The sequence below is a fragment of the Tamandua tetradactyla genome, chromosome 1 (genome assembly GCF_023851605.1).
Source record: "Tamandua tetradactyla isolate mTamTet1 chromosome 1, mTamTet1.pri, whole genome shotgun sequence".
Taxonomy (NCBI): domain Eukaryota; kingdom Metazoa; phylum Chordata; class Mammalia; order Pilosa; family Myrmecophagidae; genus Tamandua; species Tamandua tetradactyla.
Window position 1 is genome coordinate 230673862 of NC_135327.1, and position 8171 is coordinate 230682032.

The 8171-nt window shown below is 46.4% G+C and overlaps 1 long non-coding RNA gene across 1 annotated transcript; it reads left to right on the forward strand.

Annotated features, from left to right (window-relative positions):
• Nucleotides 1–525: 525 nt before the first annotated feature.
• LOC143688379 (uncharacterized) lies at nucleotides 526–7628 on the forward strand. Its single transcript, XR_013177976.1, has 3 exons — nucleotides 526–600; nucleotides 1305–1432; nucleotides 7379–7628. It is a non-coding gene; the product is annotated as an uncharacterized LOC143688379 (long non-coding RNA).
• Nucleotides 7629–8171: the final 543 nt, after the last annotated feature.

Sequence of the window (8171 nt, forward strand, 5' to 3'; positions counted from 1 at the left end):
ATGCGCATCACGTACCAGCCTGCAGCCAGCGGACAGGGCCACGGTCACAGCATAGGACTTAATGAAAATGTTCAAACGTTGATTGTGGTGATGAACGCACAACCAGAAGATGATACTGTGAAGCACTGATTGTATAATTTTGGATGATTATATGTATGCGAATATATACCAATAAAATCGCATTAAAAAAAACAACAATAAGAAAAGAAACTGGTGTGAACATTAGCAAGAAACTCAAAGTATATTTTTTTCTCAAAAAAAAAAAAGTTGGGGGAAAGTATGAAGTTGCCCAGACGTCCAAATATTTAATATTCGCAGTTGAGGTCGCTGCCTCTGCTGTGAAGGGTGCAGTACCTGCATTTCCTCCAGGCAGCCCTGGCGGGCCTGACGGGTGAGCACAGAAACTGCTCCAGGAGCAATGATGGGGGAAGAAGAAAAAAAGAAAAAGAAAGAGAAACAAAGGGGAGGACGCACGTGGTGAGGAGTGAACGTCCTACCGTCCGGTGCCTGTGTGGACCTGCGCGGCTGAGCCTGCTTCACACGTGACACAGCCGCGGAAGCGTCAAAGACCGAAGGGCGGCTCTCCCATGGGAGCTCCAAGTAAGAAACGAAAGCTCTCCTCTTTTTTTATTGGTCCTAATCTTAAGTGATAAAGTTCCAGCATCCCATATGTGAACTTAGATTTTGTGTTTTTGTTTTCTTTGTCTTAATTTAACAACTAAATGCATGGCAGACCTGCTTTTGTCTAATGAGAGTTTGGTTAAGATGTGATTTTTTTTTAATTTTTAAAACTTTTCACTACTGTCTGACATGCATCAGGTTTCTGAGAGTTGTATTTCTTGCCAGCTGAGTCACCATGTTTTGTTTTCTAGTTTCCATGTGTTTATAGAACAATAAGGAAAAATGCAGTAAGATAGTCAAACCATTGCAAAAGCTCTGGTGCACGCACATGGTGATGGTACTGAGGTTGAACTATCACCTGGGAAGATTTCCTTTCTGCGATCGCTTGAAGGGTTTATCAGCTGATTGCCAAAGGCAGAGTAGAGAGGCTGTGTAGGGGCACCAAGATAAAATTTGTGGAAATGAAACATCTATATAAAATGAACACATACAAACCAGAAAGTTCCTGTAACTACCTACTTTTTTGTCCCCTTCATTCAATCTTTCTGAGGCCATCCAGTGTTCATTTTATTTAATTCCTGAGCTAACGTCTGCCTTTCACATCGGCAGGGGTCAAAGTGCCCTTTTTCATTCCTTTCGTCTTTCTTTCTTTCCTGCATCCACTGATGTTTTCTTCGCTGAAGTATCTGCACAGTCAGTGCCCTGTCCTGGGCACCGTGCACAAACACAGGAGAAGCAGCTGGGCTTCCCTGGGACTCGATGTCTACAAGACTGTCAACTCCAGGAGGATGCGAACGCTGCCAAGTCCCAGGTACCAGAAGGGTGGTTAGACTCTGTCAGAAGACACAACTGACATTTTTAAATGAAGACTATAGTCTGAAAGTGGGAAAATGTGCTCATATCTGCAAAAAATAAAAGATAAAAAGATAAAGTATTTATAGTCAGGCAGGACCTTAACAGTCTATGAAAATATAGGCAAGGGTATTCCATTTCATAAGCAATATAGCTAGGAACGATATTGTGTTTATAATTCACAAGGCAATGTTTTCTCAACAATCTAGTAAAATATACAAAAATGCATTAAACATCTCAGATGCATGCAGCCAGCTTTATGAAGGTTACAGGGAAAACATGACTCAATTCCTATGTGAGTACTGTGTTTATGCAGTGAGTGATATCTAATATTATCGTTAAGTAATTCACAACTAAAATTCTGAGGACGACTCATGTTAATAAAGCTGTAATTACAAGATGGTGTTATGGTAGCTCAGTGGCAGAGTTCTCACCTGCCATGCCAGAGACCTTGGGTTCGATTCCTGGAGCCTGCTCATGCCAAAACAAAACAAAAAACTGAAATTACAAACTCCTCTCAAGAATTAACTAGGAAAATAAAGGAATCATCCAAGGGAATTTAAAATAGCAACGTAACGGTGGTAATTTTGTAAGGCTTGATAACATAGTAATCTTGGTTCTTATAAATAAACTGCTTAGTGAGCATCTTCCAATGTCATGAGGTATTTGTTCTTGCAGGTAGGCTCCCTTTGTAGTTCAGTTACACTGTCTCACCGCTGCTCTCTGGAAGGCTGCGAGGTTTTTTGCTGTGGTTTCCTGGTGGTGACCTTCCCTGAGGCTCTTACCCCGGGGGAAGGGGCGTCCTGAGCATGTGCACACGGGGGGGGGGGGGGCTGCTTTCCCTTAAGGAAGCTCAACCACACGCCTGGGTCAGGCCAAGTCCTGGAAACCTATTTTCCCAATACCTGGGAAGCAGGCTTCAGAGAGTGGTGGTTTTCTTTTGTTGAATATTTGTTGAATTGCTTGTTTGATTTTGTTGGCATCTTTTGGTATTTGGGATTTTGAGCTGCTTCTGGAATAGATAACACAATGGGAATTGGGGTGGAAGAGCTTGTTACTGTGAGAACAAGCAAAGCACAGGGTCGTTTCTGCAGCAGCTGCACGAGGGGGCATGTGTGTATAGAATAGCACGCTAGCTGCACCAGGTGGGGTAGGTGGTATGGTAGCAACTCACATCTGATTTGTACGTCTTTTCTAGAACTTACCACGGTCTAGCTCAGCATTTCTTCTTTGCCATTCTGCATTGAGTCAGGTGTGCCTGGCTTGCTTGTTGTGGTTTCCTAGCCCCTTGTCTTGCACATCGTAGATGCTTCTGAAATACATTAGTCATGTTTAACTAAATAAAGTTCAAGTCAGACTGCATGCTTATACAGCACGACTTATTTACTGTAGTCCCTAAAAGCAGTCTCTCTAACATTCAAGAGGAGCACATGTTTGCTTAAAGGCTGCCAGAGCATATAGAATGTAGCGATGCCCTACAAGAAGTAACTGCCCAGAGCGTCCCAGAAGAGGCTTGTGTGTCCATCCTCAGGTTCAGAGCCCACTCCAGGTGCGGGAGGAGGGCGGTGAGTCCACACGAGCTCCGCCGCAGGGGCACATGCAGCCTTCTGGGCTGGGCCGCAGACCACGGGGGAGCCAAAGCAAAGGCAGCCGGGAGGCACGTGAGCTGGTGCAAAATGGGAAGGGTTCGTTGAGTATGTGGAGGTGAAGACGCGTTTGTGGCTGGCGCCAAGCGAGCAGGGGTAGGCACACACCATTTCTAAGAAGTGAATTTTGAAGTGCAATTAGGAGTCTAGGAGCTCACATGGCTTTACCGGGAAAAAGTCAAAGGTACTGGCTGCCCCGTGGATTGGGGGTGGGGGTGGGGGTGGGGAGCAAACTGGGGGGAAAGAGACCCAGCAGGGCTGTGGCAATAGTGCTCTACCAGGAGAGCCCAGCAGCTGACGGAGGAGAAGAGAAGGTGGTAGTTTCCAGACGTGCTTTGGAAGGAGAGCTGGGAGCGACCGGGCTTGGGGGAAATCAGGAATGACCCTGGGGTTCTGCTGTGAGCCCCAGGATGGCGGTTCTGTTGACTGAGAGGCAAGGACTAAAGGCGAAGCTGCGGCCGTACCTTACTGGCCACACAGCACCCAGCCCCTCTCTCCTGGGAGAAGGCAGAATCTGCTAAAGGCAGAAACGGGTGCAGCTAACTAACATCCCTTGCCCCTTCCTTGATTGTGGGGATTGGGCATTCACTCGTGGGGCTCTGGCCACGAGCTGTGGTTGTAAGTACCGGGTGGAAGTCTGGAAGGGCTGCCTCTAGCCGGGCCACGTGTCCTTCCTGTCCTTTACCTTTCCTGCATCTTCCATCTCAAAACGTGGGCCTGAGGTTTGCATGCCAACGGCGTCACGGGCACCGAAGGAATCCCAAAGCCGGGCAGCCGGAGGAGACGGCGAATCAGACATACAAAGGGGTGAGGGGAACAAGGGGGCCATCCCAGCTGCCCTCGAAGCTCATCTCTGGATTTCTTGGAGTAAGAGAGAAACAAATTCATATCTTAAAGCCACTGTGTTCTGGTATTTTCTTTTATTTGCATCTGAGATAACCTCAAAGGATACCAACAAGCTGGAATAGAGGGTGGGAAATCAAGAGCTGTGCTTTGAAGCATTCACTTGACATGCCTAAAATCTCCCTGGTGGGAGTGCAGGAAGAAAGTGGGTATGGGGGCTGGTAACGTGGGAACGAAACACCTGAGCCCAAGGGTCTTAGCATTTAGGAACCAGGCATCAGCACTGGAGCCAGGGATACCACCGAGAGTGTGGGTGTGGGGTGGCGGTGAGAGCACGTGGGATGGGGGGCCCAGGCGGCGGTGGGGGATCCCGGCAACGTGGAAAGGAGGATAAACCATGATCCAGGGAGTTGTCAGCGGTCTCGAGCACTTCTGAGCAGAGAAAGATAGTGCAGGGATGGCTGTAGGGAACCATTTTTCCCTGGGCAGTGGCAGGAGGGCTCTGAAGCCTGGCGTGGAGGGGGCTGCAGGAGAAGGAGTCGGGATGCAGCCTCGGGCACTGTGGAATACCGAGGGTCTGGAATCCTCCCTCTGCAGAGCTTACAGACGCAGATGGAGCATGAAAAGCACCTGTTCAAGGTACAGTGGCACTTCAAGAAATTAAGGAAAATTCCAAAGGGCACAGTCTGAAGACGGGTGAAGAGGGACTTAGAAACCAGAGGGGTAAGCTGAAAGTAAAAGTGCATCGTTCCCCTGGGGGAGTTTGCTGATCACTGTTAAAACTTTATTTCTTAAAATATTGAATAGATACAAAAATATTTTACAACACATGTAGTATATGAAAGCAGTAATTGAAAAAATGAACCCTTGCCAGTACCTTTAAATTCTCTTTCCTCACTTCCCAGGGTTAGTCTTGACATTTGAGCTTGTTCTTACCTCTATTTTCTTTCTACTTTCACCAACTTGTAACCCCAACTGGTCCCTGTATGGCATAGCAAGGTTTAACCCCATTTAAATGGATTTGTAGTCTTTGTGTTCTTCTGCAGCTTACTTTTCTTTTTGGTACAATAGCTTTTTATTGATGGTTATCAACATTGTTACTTGAGGTCATAATTCAATAACTGTAGATAGAAGTTGTGCAGCAGATCTGTAGGGAATGGATAATTTTGTCAATAGTGCAGGTCAATTGAAAAATTAAAATGCAACGTGATTCCCACCACACCTTATTCTCAAAAATTAGAATCGCAGATTAGAGAACTAAATGTAAAAGGACTAGAAGATAACATGGTAGACATTCTTCATGACATCGGGGTAGATATATTTCTTAAACCAGACACAAAAATTAATAGCCTTAAGAAAAAAGACAGATAAAGAGCATTATATCAAAATGAGAAAATTTTTGTTCATAGAAAATTGTGAAGAAAGAGAGGAAGTCACAAAAGGGAGAAACTATTTGCAACACTTACAGCCGACAATGAGTTCATAATGGAAAACATTAAGAGATTTTACAAACCGGTAAGAAAAGAGTCTGACAAACCAATAGAAAAATAAGCAACAGTTTCAGTTTTCATAGTAGAGGTAATAGAGGCAAACCAAATGGCCAAGAACTAAAAGTAAAGGTCTCAATGCAAATTAAAGCCACAGGAGGTACACAGTGGAGTGGCCACAATTTACGAGGACAATTCTAAATGTAGGAGATGTGAAGTGACACACAGTGTCTTGCTGGTGGGAAACTAAATTGTTGGGGCAACTTTGTTTGTAATTGGGTACCTGCTCTGTGGCAGTTTGTAGTAAAGCTACACATGCCTTCCCCCTTCCACGCAGCGCGTCGCAGAGACAGGTGCTTGCCGAATGTTCCCGCAGCATCATTCACAGCGCTCCAAGCTGAAACAGATGGACACATCCTTTTGAATTTCCATAGAGCAAATTATTACAACAGTGCAAATGAACAAAGTACCGCAAAATGCAACATGAGTGAATTTCACAAATGCGATTGTGGGGGTTTGCACTGCGTCTCCCCGAAACATAGGTCAAGCCCTAACCCTGGTCCTGTGGGCATGACCTTATCTGGAAATAGGATCTGGGAAGATACGATGTGATACAATGGGGCCAAACTGGAGTAGGAGAGCCCTGAGAAGAAGGGGAGACTTGGAGAAACAATGAAGGTGCATGGCCAGTGGGACTGAGGCAGAGAAGCCGTGGGTGGCGGGCAAGCCCCTGCAGAGGCCAGGAGACAGGCAGGGAACAGACCCTTCCCTATAGACTTCAGAGAGGGCACTGCCCTCCCACACCTGGACTTTACACTTCTGGCCTCCGGAATGGGGAGGCAGCACCTTTCTCCTGTTGTAGGCCGAGGAGGGTGCGAGTCTTTGTTCCAGCAATCCTAGGACCCTAAGGGAATCGTGTAGAACAAAAACAAACCAGACACAAATGATGCACAAGGTGCAGTTCCACTGAGGGGTGCTGGGAGTGACGTCCAGTGAGGAGTGAGGACAGGGTCGCTGTTGGGGAGTGGACCGGGAGAGTGACTGGGGAAGGCAAGTGGGGGGGTCCTGGGGCCTGGCTATGTCCTGTATTAGAATCGAGTGTGGGCTGCACTGATTGGGTTGTCTCATTCAATTTCCTCAATCCTGGTATCTGGCCCACTGTCAGATATCCTAGGTGTTCATTAAAGATGTTTCTTGAATCAGTTTTGCTGAGTTTAGGATGAGAGATTGAAGTCCTGTCTGTGAGGACCTTACTGAAGGCTTGAATCGGCACCCCAGAATATAATAATGTACACCTCTACTCAACAGAGCCTTTCCAAGCAAGGAAAGAATTTTTCAGCCATCATTTGTTTTTTAATTTTAATATTTAGAATTGTAACTATCTGGAAAATTTCTTACTCAGATCGTCTTTTCCCTGATGATTCTGGACAGGTAGCAGGAAGGAAAGCTCGAGCGCTTGGTCACTAAATTGGCTTGTAGTGGTCAAGATCTGAAGGGGTTTTCATTTACTTTAGTTCTGCAAGTTTTTGGAAGAAATAAGGCAGGAAAATGAGGAAATTTAAAAGCGTTCCTAAAAATGTTCCTAAAATAATTAGGCTCCAACTCCACATTAATGTCTTCCAAAGAATAAGAATTGTTACAATGTGACAAATGAAAGTTGGAGTATTTGATCTAAATGTGTTCAGAAAAACAAAACAAAAAAAGGTAAACACTTTCCCAATAGCCACTAAGTCATAAAAATTCAGAACACTTCAAATTTATGAAATATTAAAGCCAGAAAGGATTGCTCAAGAAAAAGTTTTCTAATAATATGTTGTCTCCATGGTAAAGAAACGAATGAATTTCAAAGGGAAAGGGGAAAAAATAAACCAAGCTTGCACTTTTTGGCCTTCTTTCCCTGTAATGAAATTGCATGTTTTCTGCTTTCAGGTGGGGAGTGGCTTCCCCTTGGTATCACAAGGTCAGGGAGAAGGAAACCACCCGAACTCTCTATTAAACTTGGACTTGGGCTCAGATTGCAATACTACTCTACAAGCAAACATCCAAGAGAGGGTGATAATAAACAAGACTGTTAGATTCAGAAACAACCCTAATGTTCCATGCTACAAGCCTCTGCTCCCGCCCCTGGTGCCCTCCTCCCAGGGGCCCCCCAGAAGGGGCCTCGGTTCAGAGGAGCAGGGGAGAGGGTATGTCTGGCTCAGTGTGCCCAGTAGCCGTGCCGGGAAGGTAGCCCAATCCCAGGCCTCAGAAGGGGCTGGGGAAGGCCACGCGCTGCTGTTGCCCCTTGGAAACTCGCATGGTGAGAGGGGCCAGGCCCCCAGAGCTCCGCGCCCAGTGTCTAGACCACACCTCTGCCGGAGGCCAGTGGCCACTTTGGGCAGGTAGTTTTTCTGGTCTGGGCCCCGCTCCAAGGTGTTGCAGCAGCATCTGCCCAGCTCAGCCTCGCCTCAGCCCTCCACCAGTGTCCTGGCTGAAGGCCCCATCTCAGCAGAGGCTTGAGCTCCAGCTGGACCCTTCAACTCTGACAAAGCCTTCGTGTTACAGACTTGTGGTTGGGGATACGGGGAAGCGTGGAGGTAAGATGAAGTGTCATGTGCAATCAAGGTGCTGACACACATTTGGACAATTTATCTTCTAGCACTTGGGACTGAAAACCCTCCTTGGTTGTCTATCACCGAAAGAGACTTAGTCCTTTCTAGAGCAAAGGGTATGAGTGAGGACA